At 46.8% G+C, this 19,796-nt stretch overlaps 1 protein-coding gene across 1 annotated transcript in view; it reads left to right on the plus strand.

Moving 5' to 3' along the window:
* PLA2G4E (phospholipase A2 group IVE) overlaps nt 1-19,796 on the plus strand; it is a 64,750-nt gene continuing 44,954 nt past the window's right edge. The window contains exon 1 of the mRNA XM_084904218.1: nt 1-47. The gene's annotated coding sequence lies outside the window, so the exon portion shown is untranslated. The remainder of the gene's footprint in view (nt 48-19,796) is intronic.

Raw genomic sequence — 19,796 nt, forward strand, 5'->3', positions numbered from 1 at the left:
CTCCGGATCTCCCACCTCTCCTTCCCACAGCCCCCTGGGGCTCTCAGGTATGTCTGCTCCCTGGGCAGAGGGCTCCTGGCACCTTGTGTTTTACCCCCATTTTCCCGGACTCTGAGTAATTCTACATGCACCCCCACCCTCATCACCTCCCTGTCCTTACCGCCTCTGTGCCCCCCAAAGAACTGTTCACTAAACCAGTGAGCACATTCCGTGTGCCTGACGCTCAGCTAGGAGGGGATTAGTAATGCCATTTGATGAAGAAACTGAGACTCGGAGGGATTAAGGTCACATAGCTCATTGATGGGAGATCTGAGATTGAAGATATTTCTGGTAATATGATCCCCAGAAGAGTGGACGAGATCCTGCATGCGAAAGACCTAGCAGAGCGCCGGGGACATGAATAGATGCTCACGTTGTGCAATCTAGCACAGGGGCAGGGCAGGGACAGGAATGTCACCGTGCGCAACGCAGAGGGAGTTGGAGGAAGTGACTGATTTGGCCTTCCGCATGGCCTCCGCCTGGAGTCAGTGAAGAGAAAACCTTAAAGAAGACCGATCTGGTAAATGTAGTGGCTACAAAAACTGGGCAGTGTCTTTAGGTGATTATCATGGGATCCAAATCTGCCTCCCAAGCTCTCCTCTGGGTGGCCTGTGAGCTTCCTGAGGCGCCCAGCCATGGAGGAGGGAGGGGGCAGCGTGCTGTGCTCCTCCGGCTGCCATGGGCCTCGGTGACCGTGCCAGGCTGAGCTCGGCAGGGCCTAACCTCCCTTCCTTCTCACAAAAAGCCCCTGGTCCTTTTGCCCGCTCTTGTGCCCTCCATCTCCGTCTCTGCCTCGTCCTCCATCTGGACCTTGGCTTGGTGGGACCATGCTGGGCCTTGACCATGGGCTCCACTTGCCTGGCTCCATAGTTGTGGCTGTCAGCCTGTGTTCACCACACAAGGCAGCGGAGGGCTGCTGGAGTGGTCCAATCGTCCGAGGACACCACCCTCCGCTGAGCAGACAGATTGCCCCATGGAAGCGCCCGTGACTCCTCTCAGAGCCACAGGTGAAGAGGGATGGAGAGTCCCGCCCCAGTGCTCACACCTTCCCACCCTTCCTGCAACCCTCCTGCCCCCTGTGAGCAGGCTTTCCTCCCCTTCCTCTTCCTGATCCTACTTCCTGTCCAGAGGCCTGTGGTCCCGTGGGCCAGGCCTGTTCCCCATACGCTGCAGGGGGCTGTGTGCCCAGTGCTGCTAGAGAGGTCAGAAGCCTCCGGACTCACACGTAGAAGTGGAGGCCGGAAGTTAGAAGAGCCACTAAGACACAGCGGTTCAGTATTTGTAAGAGTGGGAAAAGCATGGCTGTGGAATCAGACCAGGGTCCCCTAGCTTTCTCTTTTGCCAGCTCTGTGAGCTCAGACCAGTTCCCTCGCCTCTTCAGACTTCAGTTCCTTCACCCACAGGGAAAGAGATTGTGAGGAGCCAACAGCATTCTTAGCAGAGTGCCTGGAGCACAGGACATTGGAGAAGCGCTGGCCATTGTTGCTGTTGTTGTTGTGACTTTATGATTGTTTCTTCCTGTCTGTCCCCCCTCCCCCTCCCCCCCCCCCCCCCGCACCCCTGGTCACCCCCACACCTGGCGTGGCGAGAAACGTGGCTGTGCCCATGGCTCGGTCTTGTTCCAGTTGCTTGAGGGAAGAGCAGAAAGGCCACGTGGCCACACACAGACATTGTGTTTAATTTTACGTTTTCATTGGTATATATGTAAACGTAACTTTTAAAAAATTTTGGAAGCATAAAGGAAAAATCCACCATAATCGCATTAATGCCACACAGTAACGATTCTCTTTCAGCTTTTTCCCCCTTATGTAATGCTGATGCAGTTGTGTTTAAGCATATCCATACCAGATCTATGCCCAGGTTTTTTCTTAACTGAAAATTATAGCCACAAATGATTTCTAGATTGATACTTAAACTTAACTTAAACTCAAAACTTTAATAGCTGAATAATATTCTATGGTGTGCCTGTACTGTAATTTATTAAGATTTATGATGAAAATGTCGGAATTTTTAAATTATTATTATTGACTTCGGGGGTGGGGGGTGGGGAGAGAAGGAGGAGGGAAGAGAGAGAGAAAGAAATATCGATTTGATGTTCCACTTACTTATGCATTCATTGGTAGCTTCTTGTTTGTGCCCTGACCGGGAATCAAACCCACAACCTTGGTGTATCTGGACAAGACTCTAGCCAACTGAGCTACCCATTTAGGGTGGTTATTGTTGCTTTATGTTTACAAATGTCTGTGGAATTTCTCAGACACTGGCTAAATGGTCATTCCCTAAGACCTTTATGAAACAAGCTAAGAAGAATCACTATATGATGCCAGGGAGTGTACGTATGGAGCGGGGTGTTGATTGGGAAAGATGTGTGTGTACATTATTGACGTGGAAAATTTGGAGGGAACCACCAGGACCTGCCAATCTTCAAATAGCTCCTCATCTGTCCCCTACTTTGGTCCTTGAGACATTACCCAGTAAGGTTACACCTTTACCTTTCTAGGGCCCTATTAGAGGCTGGCATCACTAGATAGCATTTTGTCACCCAACAACACTGCAGGAAAAATGGGTTTCTCAGACTAGCTGTGAATCACTGCTCAGAGTTACTATTTCCTGCACTGTATTCTTAGGCAACTCTTCCTGTGGCTTGTTGCATAGCTTCCATTTCAAGAAGACCAGGAATCACATCCAAAGCATTTCTTTATTCATTGGACAAATATTTATGGAGCTCCCACTGTGCACCTAGTGTTGTTGTAGGAGTGGGAGATCGAGCACAGAGCAGGTCAGACGAGATCCATCTCTCCTGAAATTTACATTGAATGGAGGAGACCTTCCACAAATAAATATAGAGACATTCAACAAGTAAATACATGGTTATTTCTGTGTCAAAGGTATCAAAACAAAGTATGTGATAGACAGTGACTGTCAACAGGGAGGAGATGTCAGGTAGGATGGCACAGGTTGGTCTGTTCTGGAAACAGAGAAAAAAGCAGTGTGACCGAGGAGCAAAGAGCAGGGGGAGAGAGGAAGAAGTCAGAGGCAGAAAGTGAGGTCCTGCGGGAAGCTGCTCTGGGGAGGTCTGGGGAGAACGGATTGCCTGGGGGGCGAGAGCGTAACCGGGAGAGGAGGAGGCTTCTGCCGGAGTCTGGGAGTCAATGGCAGACACCTGGTGAGGGTGGTAGGAATGGACGATAGAAGTGGACAATAGATTCTGGAGCTTTCTGGAGGCAGCATTTGCAGGACTTGCTGATTTACTGGATATGGAATGAGAAGCAAAGATCCTCCTCGGTTTGCCTTGGTAACTGAGGGGCACCCCTTCCTCAGCTGGATAACGCCAACGTAAAAATGGGTTGGGTGGAGGAGATTGGGGGTTTCTGTCTTGGACATTTTTAATTCGAGGTGCCTCTTCTATACCCGAGTGGAAATGTCAGGTGGGCAGTTGAAAATACAAGGCTGGAACCCAGAAGACAGGTTGGGAGGACAATCGTTTGAAGGTAGGAAGCAGAATGCAGATGGTTTTTAAAGCCCCAGAGCTGGGTGAGTTCTCTGCAGGACGGGGTGCAGAGGCAGGAGAGAGGCCCTCCTACTCGCCACCTGCTAGATGCCTGGCGGAGGCAGAAGAGCCGTGGAAGGGGACAGACGGGTGGCCAGTGGCGTTGGAAGAAACCAGGGGAGCAGGCGGTGTCTTGAGGGCCCAGGGGCTTTCGCTATACACGTCCCACACTAGTATCAGAGTAGGCTGTCAGCACATGTTTCCAGGAAGCACAAGCTTTGTGGCTGTTGATTCGTGTCTTTGCAGCCCCGGGCACAGACCTGGCACGCTGAGTGACGGATGGCTGCCTGGCTGCTGCCCAAGAGCCCATGCAGCTTCCCATTATCTCTGACATCAAGGCTGATACCTCTGCGTGGCTTCAGAGGTCTGGAGTAATCAGGCCCCGCCCCGGCTCCTTCCCCACTGCTGCCGCACACCCTGTGGCCCCGTGTCCACCCTTTCCTCATGGCGGGACTCACCCCACTCAGAGCCACCCACACGTGTGAGGCAAGCACATTCCCACCTTGTCACCTGGATCCGGCTGCTTCCCTCCTGGAATGGTCTCCCCGCTTTCCTAACCTGACCGCATCTCAGGCCCCACAAGTGCTCAGGTACTTGATAGGTTCCCCTTCAGGATCACCCTTATGGATTACAGCTTTTCCCACCAGGTCCCTGAAGCCCCCTGGGCCCCCCTGCCCCGCCCTCACATCTGATCCATCCTGCTGTGTAGGTGCTCTCCCGAAACGCTTCTTTTTTTTTCTTCTTCATATATTTTATTGATTTTTCACAGAGAGGAAGAGAGAGGGATAGAGAGTTAGAAACATCGATGAGAGAGAATCATCGATCAGTTGCCTCCTGCACACCCCCTCCCGGGGATGTGCCCGCAACCAGTGTACATGCCCTTGACCAGAATCAAACCCGGGACCTTTCAGTCCCTAAGCCGACGCTCTATCCACTAAGCCAAACCGGTCTCGGCCCGAAATGCTTCTTGAATCCCATTACTTCCCTCCATCTCTGCCCCTCACCCTGTCCCGAGTCCCCGTTTGTTTCCCATCGGAACCACTGCAACTCCAGTCTTCTCCCATCCGTGCCCTTCGCAGCCCCAAGAGCGACCTTATTCACGTCACGTTTCTGCGTAAGCCTCGCCAGTGGCATCTGATCCCTTAAGGTGAAATATGAAACCTTTACCCCGGTTTTCAAGGCCTCAGGTGATCCAGCCAACTGCCCACCTTCCCAGACATTTCTCACCCTATCCCTCCTTACTCACGAGGCCCCAGGCACACATGAACAGTTGCTAAACACACCAACGTTTGCCACTTCTCAGGGCCTTGCACATCGGCTTGCCCCTGTAGCCATGTAGAGTTCACTCTAATCTTTAACGTTTAGCTTAAAGGCTACTTCCTCTAAGAAGTCATCTCTCATTCCTCCCCAAACTAAGTCAGGTACCCTCTGTGAGTGTCTTTTATAGCACCTTGATAAGACATAATTAATGATGATGAATTGCTCTTTATTTGCTCGTTGCCTATCATCGCCTCTTCACTGGGAGGGCCACGGGCACAGGTGTGACATCCTTTCTGATACCCCGAGCCCACCGCAGAGTGCCCGCGCTTGGAGGTTGTCATCAGTGAACAAAGCCTTCCCTGACCGGCGCACACTCCTTTTAGGTTCTCTGCCTCCCGGGTTCACTTAGAGTTAGTTCTTCCCGATTTATTGGGGTCCTGTAGCAAAAATAATAAAAACAGCAATAGTGGCCTGACTGGAATGGCTCAGGGGTTGAGTGTTGACCTATGAACCAGGAGGTCACAGGTTCGATTCCAGTTCAGGGCACGTGCCCAGGTTGTGAGCTCGATACCCAGTGTGGAGCATGCAGGAGGCAGCTGGTCAATGATTCTCTCTCATCGTTGATGTTCCTATAGCTCTCTCCCTCTTCGTTCCTCTTTGCAATCAATAAAAAAAAATTTTTTAAAATATATAAAATTTTTCCTTTAACTAAAAACAGCAATAGGCATAATTCATTAAGGTTTATTATGTGCCAGACTCTATGTGCCAATCACATATGCATTTAATCTCTAATCTTTACAACAATCCTGCAAAATAAGTACAGTTAATCCTATTTTACGGATTAGGTAACTGAGTCTCAGAGAGATGAGGTAATCGCCTAATGCTATCACGCTAGTCAGCACCACAGCGAAGATGTGAATTCCGGTCTCTGACTCCAAACACTTCTCTGTCCCCTGTGTTTTCTGAGTGGGTGCTGTCTCCATGAGCCTATGTGATGTTTCAGTAAGCGTTTGTTGGTGGCCTCTTTGGTTTATAGTTCGGTTGGTCTTTGTTTTGGTTGGTTTTTGTTTGTGTTTTGGTTTGTTTCGGTGTCCTCCACCTCTTCGCTGAAGGTGTTTCCTAACCACCTGCCATGTGTCCCTGGGCAGATAAGAACCAGGACCAAAGGTTCCCTCTTCCTGTCAGAGTCGCCCTGAGAGCTGAGCTCCAGGGCTGGGCCTAAGAAAGCTGGAGTGGATGGCTATCCACAGCACCTTTCCCCAAATATCTACCTGGCCAGACCAGCAGGCCCTGCCCTCCCTCTCCTCACTGCCTCATGAAAATCCCACCCTTGGAGTCACTTATGTACGAGGCAACAAAGGTCAGTCTGACCTTCTGAGGGCCTCCCCCACACGTGCTTCAAGCTCAGGGTCAGCAACCTGTTCCTGGGAGGAGCATGGCTGCATAGAATAACAGAACCTCAAAGCTGAAGCAGGTCACCCGGATTCCAGAGCATTCTCCTGCCCAGCAGACTCTCCTCTACGCCTCGCAGGCAGGTACCCCTTGCATAATTCCAGCACTGGACATTTATTACCTCCCAAGTGCCCAAGTTCTTTCTTACACTTAGGTCACCCATTAATGATGTTTCTTCTCATCAATGTTTCTATCTCCCTATCCCTCTCCCTGCCCCTCTCTCTCAAAAATCAATTGAAAACGTATTTTAAAAACACATGCTCAGTAATCTCATCATCTAGACATAAGTTCTTGAACCCTTAATATTTTTTTCCTTTCCTTCTTTTTCGAGGCACATATATACATAGAAATAAGTTTTGTTTCTATATACATACTAGAGGCCTGGTGCACGAGATCCATGCACTTGGGAAGAGGGAGGTCCCTCAGCCCGGCCTGCGCCCTCTCACAGTCCAGGAGCCCTCATGGGGAGCAGGCCTAAGCTGTCAGTAAGGAGGGAGAGGCTCCCACCACCACTGTGCTTGCCAGCCATGAACCTGGTTTCTGGCTGAGCAGCATGCCCCCTTGGGAGCTGGGAGCTCACTGCATTGAGCATCTGCTTCCCCCCCTCCCCCCCGAGGGTGAGTGTGCATCATAGCAACCAGTCGTTCCACAGTTTGGTCCATTTGCTTATTAGCCTTTTATTATATAGTACTAGTGGCCTGGTGCACGAAATTTGTGCACATTAGAAGGGAATTAATTAAAGGACATATTTTAATATTGTTATTTGCCCTTTCTCTATACTAGAAGTGGCAGAGATGAAAGAAAATTAGTAAAATGTATATGAAAATCTCTCTCCTGTCAGAGACTGGGATGCGCAGCCTCAGGCCCCGAGTCAAGCCCCACTGGGTGGAGGGATGCAACTCAAGTACCCCGGCCCTGGCACCTGGGTGGGGGACGCGGCCCCAGGTCCCCCAGCCCAGCCTCAGGCCCCCTGGCCCCGGCTCAAGGACGCAATGACCATTTGCATATTAGCTCTTTATTATATAGGATATTTAGGCATGCAAAATTGAGCTCATATTACAAAACTCATCCTTTCCACCTAACAGTAATTAGTGATCATTTTCTTCTGCCATTAAAAAAGACACACCTGAAAATTGCTACAATATAACATTATATCACCTAGGTTGTTTCTAATGCTATGAATACTACTCCAAAGCCTAGAAAACATGTCATGGTTATTAGCATCCAAATTGCAGCGATTTCCTCTCTCCTGCTTGCCAAGTTGGCAGAGAATTCAATATTTCCCAATGATTTCCCTTCAAGTAGGCCAGAGAACTCCCAGGGTTGGTGCCCTTGTCCCTGAGGCAGTTCCCCCATCACTTGTCTGCTGACTCTAGACTTCTCTCCAACACATCTCTTCTGACGTGCTCAGCTCAGGAATGCACCTGCTCTATAAGGATCAATGAGGAGAGTCCCCCAGCAAAGTTATCTGGTTACCAGCAATGATGCCACCCCTCAGTTCTCACACACTGGGAGCCAGTTCGCCCAACATAGACCCATGGCAGCAAGATAAATAAGTGCAAAGGAGTTTCAGCATATCCCTGTGCCTTAGCTTCCCATAAGCTAAGCCCTAGTGCTGAGTCCCAGACACTGGTCCAACCTTCTCTCATCCTTAGGGTGCATTTCCTCCCGGGAACTCCCATTGTCCTTCCTGGACATCTCACCTCAGCGGTTCTCTTGAGGACCGCTTCATTCATCATCTACATTTCAGAGTTCAATTCCCAATGGAAAGGTGTCAAGGCCCCAACCTCTTTTTTCCCTCAAGAGGCTGCTTTGCTCCTGTAGAAATTTATGGATGCAACTAGACTGTTTTACAGAAAGACAGTGTTATCCAGCTCCCCTCACCAAGGCCCAGGTGCCACTGTACTGAAATATATTAGGGAGAGGGATGACTGCTACCTTCATCCATCAACAACTTCAAAGCCATAGCCCTTGTTCCGCCAAATAAACAAACAACACCAACAAAAATAAAAAGCAGTTATAGGAATAATGCTAAATGGAGCATCTTTGAGGATTTGTGCAAGAGTTTTTGTAGAATAAACTTCTATAAATATTTTTATATATTAATAGAGATTATTAAATTGTCCTTCAAAAATTTTGTGCCAATTTGTATTTGATCAACAAAGTCTTGCTGACTCTTCCCCACACCCTGACCAGTACTGAGTCTTACCAACTTTCCATCCTTGCCAATCTGATCAATAAAAAATGACATTTCTTTGTTGTTTTAATTTACATTCTTATTGTTATTGATAATCTTTTTTAGGCCTACTAGAGGCCTGGTGCACAAAATTTATGAATGAAGTGAGGAGGAGTCCCTCAGCCCAGCCTGCAACCTCTCCAATCCGGGACCCCTCGGGGGATGTCCAACTGCCAGTTTAGTCGGACATCCCTCTCACAATCCAGGACCACTGGCTCCTAACTACTCACCTGACTGCCTGCTTAATGCCCCCAACTGCCCTCCCCTGCTGGCCTGATTGCCTGTAACTGCCTCTGCCTTGGCGCCCACCACCATGGCTTTGTCAGGAAGGAAATCAGACCTCAGAAAGATAGCTGGTCGACCTGGTCTAATTAGCATATTGTCCTTTTATTAGTCCAGATTGCATATGCCAGTGATTCCAAACCTTCTAATGTTCTAGTTGAACATTAGAATCACAGGGGGAGTTTTTAATATTCTCAGTGCCCAAGTCACACATCATATCAATTATATCAGAATATCTGGAAGCCAGGCATCAATTTGTTTTAGGATCAACAATGATTATGATGATCTATATTTATCAATACAACTAAATTCTGTAAATATAATGCAGCTGAAATGGTAGAAATATGCATTACTATCATGAATTGCCTAGTTGTATCTTTGGTCAATTTTTCTATTGAGTTGTTGATTTTTTAGTATTTATTTAAAAGAGCTTTTTGGTTTTTTTGGGGAAAATTAACTATTTATTATAAATTTAGCAAATATTTTTACAAATTAGTCTTTTAGTATTATTTATACTTGTTTTGATGTAGAGAAATTTAATATGTATATAGTCAGAATTACCCATTTGTTTTCCTTCATGCATCTCAGTTTTGTATCTTACTTCTTCACTAACGATGATAAAAATAACCTGGTAGGTTATATTTACATCTGGAATTTATTTTAATATAAGGAGTGAGTTATGGATTATTCTGTCTCCAAATGTTAAAATGGTTCTTGCTTTTTTCCAGAGAATATTTAATTTTTAACTTAATGTCAAATAATCCATCTTTCCCCTATTAATTTGTAATGCCATCATTTTCACATGTAAATTTATTATTTATTACTCCCTCCCAAAGTTTATTTTTTTTATTTTTTATTAACTTTATGTATGGGATCTTGTTTGTTTGTTTTTTGTTTTTTGTTTTTTTAAAAATATATTTTATTGATTTTTCACAGAGAGGAAGGGAGAGAGATAGAGAGCCAGAAACGTCGACGAGAGAGAAACATCGACCAATTGCCTCTTCCACAACCCCTACCGGGGATGTGCCCGCAACCAATGTACATGCCCTTGACCGGAATCGAACCTGGGACCTTTCAGTCCGCAGACCGATGCTCTACCACTGAGCCAAACCGGTTTCGGCTGGGATCTTGTTTTTTATGGTGGTTATGATTCTAATAGGGCCCTTGACTGGAATCAAACCCAGGATCCTTCAGTCTGCAAGCCAATGCTCTATCCACTGAGCCAAACCAGCAAGGGCCAATAGGAAAATGTATAATTTTTCTTAATTTTATAATCAGCCATCATTATTATATCCTAGATTTATATAAATTGATAGATACATTCTCTTTATAGTTCTTTCTAAAATGACTGCATAGAATTTAATCATAGGAATATGCCATAATTTATTAATGTATTTACTATAATAATATGAGCATTTGGGCGATTTTCAATTCTTAACTATCAAAATTTACATTCATTTAACACTTTCCAGCATGTAGCATTTTTTTTTTTTCTCTCAGTGCAAGATGCCTAGAGTGAAATTACTTGGGCATCAGTAATTTTGTAACTTGTGATAACTACTACTATAGTATATTGATAAGTATTGATGGATATTGGATTTGACTATAGTAAAAGAGGTTAGAGAGGCCTAAGGGGAGTTGATAAAGAGTCCCAAGAATATGGGTTAGAGAAAGTAAAAAAATCTTGAAAAGATGCCCCAGATGATTAATAATCAGGAAAATATACATTAAAACCACAAGATACCATTTTATACCTACCAGATTAGCTAAAGCCAAAAGTCAGATAGTATGTCTTGGCATACCCCAATAGAAACTTTTTAAGATAGTGATGGGAGTATAAAGCAACAAAAATTACTTTAAGGAACAATTTGGCAATATCTAGTAAAATTGATGATAATATATTCTATGACCCAGCAATTTATACACCCAGGGTATATACACTAAAGAAACATGACATGTACAAGAAAGCTCACAGTAGCATTGTTTGTATTATTCTTCATTAAATCTACTAAAGAAAAACACTGCCAATTAAAGGATTGCACATCATCATTTTATAAAATATATATATTTTATTGACTTCAGAGAGGAAGGGAGAGGGAGAGAGAGATAGAAACATCAATGATGAGAGAAAATCATTGATCACTTGCCTCCTGCACACCTCCCACTGGGGATCAAGCCTGCAACCCAGGCATGTGCCCTTGACTGGAATCGAACCCAGGACCTTTAGTCCACAGGCTGACGTTCTATCCTCTGAGCCAAACTGGGTAAGGCGCACATCATCACTTTTAATAAGTATCCCTTAATTCAGAGATTTTAAAATAGGAAGGGGGGAGAGAATGTGCCTCATAATTGATGAAATATAATAATAGCCAAAATTTGGAAACTTAAATGTCCATCACGTGAAAGTGGGTAAATAAATTGTGGTATAGTTCACAGCTATGAAAATGAATGAGTCAGATTAATACTTATCAATAAAGATGAATTCTATAAACATAATACCTAGTGGGGAGGAAAAGCTTACTGCAGAATACAAATCCTTTATATGATGTCACTTATCCAAAGTTCAAACCATGCAAAGTAAAATAAAACAAGCTTGGAAATACACACTTACGTAAAAAAAATATGTAGAAAGAATGGAATGTATGGGAGTGATAGCTATGAATTCGGGTTCAGGATCATTCCTAGGAAGCGCGAGGGGAAGTGACTGGGTAAGGGGCACAGAGGGGACTTCAACTCTGTTACCAAGGCTTTACTTTTTAAGCCGAGTAGTGAGTTCACAGATGTTCATTTTATTATCTCTTTATATTTTGTATATTATAAATATTGCTTAATACTTTTTAAAAAGGAGAATTTTAAATTAGGAGCTAAGAGGGAAAGGTGTGCTTTTCTGGGAGGATGTTTTATTTGGGCAGGAAAGCAACCTTTTGCCCCTAAGTTGCCCCCACCCCTCTTCCCTCCTCCTGTCCTCTCCTTGCTGGATATCTTCCGGTTAGGACAGTGGTCGGCAAACTGCGGCTCCCGAGCCACATGCGACGCTTTGGCCCCTTGAGTGTGGCTCTTCCACAAAACACCACAGCCTGGGCGAGTCTATTTTGAAGAAGTGGCGTTAGAAGAAGTTTAAGTGTAAAAAATGTGGCTCTCAAAAGAAATTTCAATCATTGTACTGTTGATATTTGGCTCTGTTGACTAATGAGTTTGCGGACCACTGGGTTAGGAGATCATCCTGAAGTTAGGTGTTGAGTTCATTTGTGAATTCTTATCCCGATTGCATAGGCTATGATTTACATTTCCTGGTAGTCTTCCTGCTACCTGCGTTTCCAGCTGGGCCAGCCCCATCCTAGCTGCCTTTTCCTCTCCTCGACCCAGCCTTCCTCGGAGGGGAGGATGGCTGCCTCTCTCCACCCCCAGCCTGGGAGCTGCCTCCTCTCTCCTGGCTCTACACAGGGACACTAACCAGTGATCTCTCTCCACCCCAGTTTACCAGGTGTTGAAATGCAATGATTGAGGCAATGGTTGGTCCTCCCATGTCTTTAACAGGCTTTACCTATGCTAGGATGTCACAAAAGCAGGAAGGTATGTGAGTGGGAGGTGGCTGCATCACAAGATTGACTTCCAGAGTTAGGGACCCCAGCACTTCCAGGAGAGGTGTTGGGGCAGACGAGAGAGAGAGAGAGAGAGAGAGAGAGAGAGAGAGAGAGAGAGAGAGAGAGAGAGAGGGCTTGGAAGAGCTTTTGCCCCCTTATTCCCAAAACAGGCTCCTGACACTTGCCTCCCACTCCAGATGTGGCCTGGAAGAGATCCTGTCTCCCTAATCTCAAAGCGGAGAGGACACACCCAGGATGATCCTCCCCTCCCCTCTTCCTGCTGGAGGGCCACAAGTGGAGACCTGCCACCCATGTGGCCAGAACTATTAGTCAGAAGTCCTTCCGGCGTCACAAGTGAGAGAGTAACTAAAGCTGGACTCAAATAAATGTACGGGAGGAAAAAGCGCCTTTACTGCCTCATAACTTGGAAGTCCAAGTGGATGTGGGCTTCAGACACAGCTGGATCTAATGGTCCAGACCCTGTCTTCAGAACATTCTCTTTTTCTTCCCATAAACTTTGCTCTTCTCTATGTCAACTTTGTTTTTTAGGCCGGCCTTCCACATGGCGACAAAGATGACCACCAGTATCCTTAGTGTTTATAATCCAGAGACAAGAATAATTCCCCCATCTCCTTCCACCATGTAATTCTAAAAAGAGGAAGGAAGCAGAGATTGAATTGTTCATGAATAAAACAAAGTCTAAAAGGAGGGGAATGCTGATTGGCCAGACTGGTGAGGGGCTCTCCTTTGTCCAGAGCAGGGGGAGGAGGATCCGCCATGATTGACAGTTCTATAAGATCCCTAAGGGAAAGGGTGTTATCAGAGGAAAAGGAAAGGGATGCTGGGGTGTCATATCACTGCATCAGGATCCCACACACAGACTCATTCACCCCTTCACCTCAGAATTGGCCTGAATACTTTGGAGCTGTCCCATGTGGAGTTTGTTCATATGCTCCAAAATAAGATCAGAGAATAACCAAATTATTTTGCCTCAGATCATTATAAAGCCTAGGAGTAATTATAAATGCATATAATTAATTATAAATCTCTGCCTAGCATACCAAGTATTTTTGTCTCTGCCTCAAAAAATATTTTCAAGGGAAGTTAGAAATAGGGTAGCCAATCATTCTAGTTTGCCCAGGACTCTGGTTTTAGCTTTGCAAGTCCCTTGTTCTACGCACACCCGGTTGGTTGGTCACCCTCAGATGAATATTGTTTGCAGCAAATGGGAACTGAGGGCTCCAGGCCAGATGGAAGAGGGGGAAGGGTTGGGGGGTGGGGGTGGGGGTGGGGGAGATGTGCAGTCTTAGAGCCTAGAAGATCGGCATCACCAGAGGAGGACCAAAACCCCTCTCCCCACTCACACACCCTCCAAAGGCGTGTTTACAGAAGGAGAAGGTGTCACTGAACTGCAGTGCAGCAGCTTCCACACATGGGGACATAGGTCTGAGGCCACCCCCCTCTAGGGCCCACTCTGGACCGAGCTGGAGGGCCCAGCAGGAGGCAGCTATCCCAGCCGGCTGGAGGCAGGCAGGGAGGGGGCTGCAGGCAGTGGCCGCTGCCCCTTTTGCCTGCTGTGCCTAGATAACCTGGCCTCACCTAGATTACAGCAACCTGACTCCAGTCAGCCCCACCCACCAACACCCCAGGTGCCCTCTGTTCCCTGTGTCCTCCTGGCATCTCTGCTTTCCAGGCCCTGGTTCTCATCTATAAGGAAGCTGGGCAGGCAGCCGGGTGGAAATGGGCCTCCCAGAAGTCACTGCTCTGTCAGAGCCAGCTCATCCACTCTCCACTTCCTCGGTGCGAAATTCCTCCACTCACACCCGGGTCATCACCGAAGATCAACCAAATATGACTAAACACCCTCGGGGCACTTTGCCTGAACCCACTCCAAGGCTTACCGGAATCCAGGGCCCAGCAGGGTCTGCAGGGCAGAGGCTGTGGAGACAGTTGGAAGTGAGTCTTAAGGGTCATGGTCCAAACCCCCAGGGGTCTGTCAACACTAACTAACCTTGGTGCAACAGGAGTTTAATCTACATTTGGGGCTCAGGGTCCTTCTTCCTCCCAAAGGTCTGTACCATAAGGTAGAGCACATGGGCCTCCCTGACACACACACACACACACACACACACACACACACACACACTCACACAGTGGGGGTAAGGACTTAAAGGGAGTCCCGGGCCCTGGATCCTGCTGAGAACAGGTCTTTAGCTCTGTTGACATCACCTTCCCAATGTGCCCCTTATAAAATCTCCCATCCCCCGCACCAAGTATCAGCCTACCTTAGTCACTTGTAGCTCTTTCCTGGGAGCCCCTCCCCCCATCCTGCAGGGCAGGGGAGATGGGGACAGGGCAATGTTGGCCTGGGTTGCCTTCATACTAAGTCCTGGGTTTGACGTGGCACAGCAGAGAATGACATATTCTTAGTCATTCTCCTTTCTGGCAACAAGCATCCTGTTTTTACAGTTTGGTGTCAGTCATATCTTATACAGAGGAGCCCTGAGAATCCTCTATTTATTCTCATTCTGAGCTGATGCCCAAGCATGGGGTAGCCCCTGGGGGCAGCAGGGCAGGCCAGACCCCAGAAGTCAGCAGCAAGAAGGGACTCTGAGGTCACCTGGGTCCGTGGTCTCTCTGTGGTCATGTCAGACTCACCTGACATGAAAGACGCAGATGCCAGACCTGCTGTACTGACTGGTCCATCCTCCCGTTTATAGAAGAGGAAAGGGAGCCCAGCCAGGGGGAGCCATTTGTTTTTTATCATAGGGCAGAGTTAGAACTGGAGCCCCTGGCTCCTGGCTTCCAGTCCTGTGCTCTGCCCACCACACCACACCACAGTGCTTTTCTGAACACAAATGGTTGCTGACCTTGAAGACAACACGGTGTCAGGGCTTTCCTCAACTCTGCTGGGCCATGTCAAACCCAGGACTTAGTATGAAGGCAACCCAGGCTAGCATTGCCCTGTCCCCATCTCCCCTGCCCTGCAGGATGGGGGGAGGGGCTCCCAGGAAGGGTCAGCAGAACCTTGGCTCAGTGGCTTGAACTAGATGGAACCAGTGGAGAATTAGGTTCCTCTGTCAGAACCTGGCTAGAACCAAATTTAAAAGATGGAGCACCAGTAAGTGCGGGAACTAGAACCATCAGATACAGTTCTGAAACAATGGCACTGGGAGCTGAGCTTGCTAGAAGACCTCCCCAGCCCTTTCCCTGTGGAGTCTGAGTGTTCCCCCAGGCACCTCAGCTGAGGAGCTATCAGGAGACCTGGCAGAGTTTGGTGGGGGTGCTTGGTCAGCCAGTCTTGGACCAAGAAAAATGAGGGCTTCGTTACCACTAGCCCCCTTGGGGGAAGCCAGGAGCCCAGTCCCCCACCCACATCTGTCCTGTGGGTTCCCTCAAGCTCATCCGGAGAGGCCTGTGGGATGGGGAGGCAAAAGGGAAGCCAGGAGAAAGAATAGGATGAAGGGAAGGAAGAAAAAAAAGTGAGAGAAAGGAGAAAGAGTAGATACGAGTCAAGAACACAGCCTCTGTCCAGGGGACTGGGCTTGCCAGATGGCTCCTGGTGTGACATCACTCTCAGCTCTGAGTGACTTTGTAAACATCAATCAGACTTAGCTGGCCATTCTACTCATAGTATTTACCCAAGAGAAGTGAAACTTATATTTACACGAAAACCTATGTTTGGATGTTTATAGCATCTTTAGTCATAATTGCTAAAACTTAGAAACAGCTTTATCCTTCAACTGATTAATGGAGAAACTAATATTTTTACAATGGAATATTACACAGCAATGAGAAAGAACAAACTTAAACCAACATGGATAAGTCTCAAAAACCTTATATTAAACAAAAGTCAGCCACAGAAGACTGAACGCTATGATTTCCTGTAAGTGAAACCCTAGAAAAGAACGTAATCTCCAGAAAACAGATCGGGGTGCCCTGGGCCCAGGAGAAAGGGGAAGGGTTGACCACCAAGGGCTAAGAGGCAACTTTTGGGGGTGATGGAAATGACCTATGTCTTTATTGCGGTGATTACACAGCTTTGTATATTTGTCACAACTCACCAAGAGCATTTTATTATATTAAATTATACCTCAATAAAGTTGATTTTTAAAAAATATATTTTATTAAATTTTTACAGAGAGGAAGAGAGAGAGATAGTTAGAAACATCAATGAGAGAGAATCATCGATCAGCTGCCTCTTGCACACCCCCCAATGGGGATATGCCCGCAACCAAGGTACATGCCCTTAACCGGAATCGAACCCGGGGCCTTTCAGTCCGCAGGCTGATGCTCTATTCACTGAGCCAAACCAGTTTCGGCAATAAAGTTGATTTTTAAAGTAAAAAAAAGTAGAACTCAATTCACCAAATGATCAGTTTACCAAAAATGCAATCATCTGAGCGGGCTGTCCGCCAACATCTCTTCATGTGGAGTTCACTGAGCCTCCGGTGACACCAGCTGAACGATGCTCACGATTGGCTCAAACAGCCCTGCTCCCTTCTGCATGCCCACTGCTGTCAACTGCCAGGACCCCTCCAGCAGCCTCGGAGAGTTCCCTAGTCATGAGTCTGCCCAGGCCTCTCCCGCTGCTCTCTGGTGGGCAGAGGGCACCTCTGAGGCCACATCTCCCTGAGGCCAGCGGGCAGCAGAACACACTCTCCAATAAGTGGTCCCAAGAGTCTATTAAACTGTTACTGTTGGATGGTGGAGGTGGGGGCACATCATAGGACAAATGACTAAGTATTTTTTCATATCTACTTTTAATAGGAAAACTGAGGCCTACAGGAATTCAGAAGCTAAGACTTAAGTTCCGTTTCTCCTTGTATTTTAAAGATGGCCTCCTTCCTTGGGGCAGAGCCTGGGGGCCAGTTTGAGGGAAGAAAAGACTGTAGGGATTTAAGGGACCAAAACATAAGATGAAATCGCATATGTTAAAATGTTTACATTTTATTGTTGTTGTTGTTGTTTTTAACACCTTGGTAAATCTTTGATGCTCAGGGGAAAATATTTTCTAACCAAAGAGTCCCTTACCTGGAAGAAATCTCTGTGTCTCCAGAATCAGAGCCCAGTGCCGGGACCTCATAAGCACACAGTGAATGTTCTCCAATGTAAAGTCAGCTGCTGCCACTTAGCAATGTTACCCGGGGCCGGCACCTGGCACCGTGTGAACTCCATGACCAGGTGACTCCTGTCCCAGTCGGCCTCGGCCAACATCCAGTCTGCCCCTGTGAAGTAGCTGGAGGGAAAGGCAGTGTCTGTCTGTGTAGACTTAGCCTAACCCAAACCAACACAGGCGGACAGGACTCTGCTCCGGGCTGGCCCAGCCAACTGGCAGCAAAGAGAAGAAATGAATGGAACCTGCAACTCTGCCTCTCACAATCTCCCTCTGATACACATTCCCCCTAACACAGGCTTTGCTCTGAATTCCTTCTCTTCTTTCTCCTTTTCTTACCTCTCTTCCTCCTCCTTTGCCTCCACAAATATGCAGATTTGTCTTTCTGAGCCTATCCCTTTGGGCCGAGAGAGTCAGCTAGTGAATCTGAGGCAGAGACTGCATGGCACTGGGGGCCCTGGAAACGTGCAGGCCATTTGGAGAAAACAAGACCCAGGGCCATTCTTCACAGGGGAAGAGGGAGAGACGTTTGTCAGGGGCCTCTTGCAGGCCACCGTTTGCCTCAAGGAGCCACAGGGGGCTGACTAAGGGAAGTGCACCTCCATTCCAGCTCACCGAAACCACACGGTGCTGGTCACCTGTAGGAGTGGCATTTCCTGGCTTGATACCGGGTATTTTCTTAATCTCCATTCTTCACACCTTTTCTCACGCTGTCTCACCTGACAAAAGTGCCCTTTCCTGCTTTTTCATTCATCAGGTCCCTAGCCCTCTTTCAAGGCCAAGTTCTTCCTCTCCAGGCAGCCTCATCTGCCCTGCCCAGCCTGGGTGGCCATGCTCTCTGCACAGCATGTTTTCACTCCTCTCCTCATATGCGACATGATCATCAAAAGGCCATTTGAATGCCTTCCGGTCTCACCCAACTGAGGTGGTGAGCTCCTTGGGGCACGGATGACATTTTTGTGTCTCTGATGTTTCTGTGGTGCGTATCACACCGCTTATGTGAACCCATCACTAATTAAGAATTGGCCATGTGCTAAGATCTTTTCTCTCATTTAGTCTTCACAAACAGCCTAGGAGGTAGGAATAATTATGCTGCACAAAGGTGGGGAGAAAGATTCAGGCTTAGAAAGATAAATTTACCCAAGTTTATGCAGCTAATATGTAGCAGAACCAGTGTTCAGATCCAGGGCTGGTGGAACTTCAAAGTCCAGACCCTTCATCAACCATACCATACTCAGGTTTGAGACAATGGCACCTTCCTGCTCACAGAGGTGACAGTGACAGAGTAAACTCAGTGTACAAAAGACGCCAGGCAATCTTGCTATGTGAGAGAGACAGAGCTGTGTCTCTATCAGATTGGAACCAGAGGCCACAAGCTAAGCACTGAGCCAGACCTTAACATCCTGCTGTAAAGATAAAGAAGATAGGCAGAAAATATTTGTGAGCCAGATCCATTAATAACACTAAGAATATCTATTTTTTATATTTGAATTGATTTCAGAGAGGAAGGGAGAGGGAGAGAGAGAGAAACATCAATGATGAGAAAGAACCATTGACCAGCTGCCTCCCGCACACCCTACACTGGGAATTGAGCCTGCAACCCAGGCATGTACCCTGACCAGGAATTGAACCGTGACTCCAGATTCACAGGTCAGTGCTCAAACACCAAGCCACGCCAGCTGGGAAACACTAAGAATATTAATATGGCCTCTATTGGGATAAAAGTCCTTTCTTGTCACCTCTCTCTTTTCCGTATCTTGTCATCATAGAGTCATGTCTAGCTTATTGGTCAGAGGTTCTGAGACATCTTGACATATTCAGTTCAATAGTTTGTTTTTTATTTCCCATTATCTGGAGAGTGATGTTTGTTTTACTTTATGTTGTGAAGTTTTAGTTACTTATTGTATGTTTGTTTTAGGAAATTTAACTTTATTTGCCGAGGAACATAGGAACATAAAAAAGCTTTTTAAAAAAATAATGGGGAACCTGATTTTCCAGGACAATAACGAATACTGAGAGGCTGAGTGTATGGTGGGGTTAACGTAAAAAAATAAAATAAAATAAAAAATTTAAACCTGTAAAGAATTTTTGTGAGTTTATTTGAGCCAAACCTTCGACATATGCCTGGAAGCAGAACCTCAACAAACTGAGATAATACTCCGGAGAATGGCAGGTTACATTTGTATTTATACATTGTAATCAAATGTGAGTTACATAAAATTCATTGGTGATGGATTAAGCAGGTGGGATAAAGCAAAGGGGCGGGGAGGAGACCCC

This window comes from Pipistrellus hanaki (assembly GCF_964339955.1).
Source record: "Pipistrellus hanaki genome assembly, chromosome: 1".
Classification (NCBI taxonomy): Eukaryota; Metazoa; Chordata; class Mammalia; order Chiroptera; family Vespertilionidae; genus Pipistrellus; species Pipistrellus hanaki.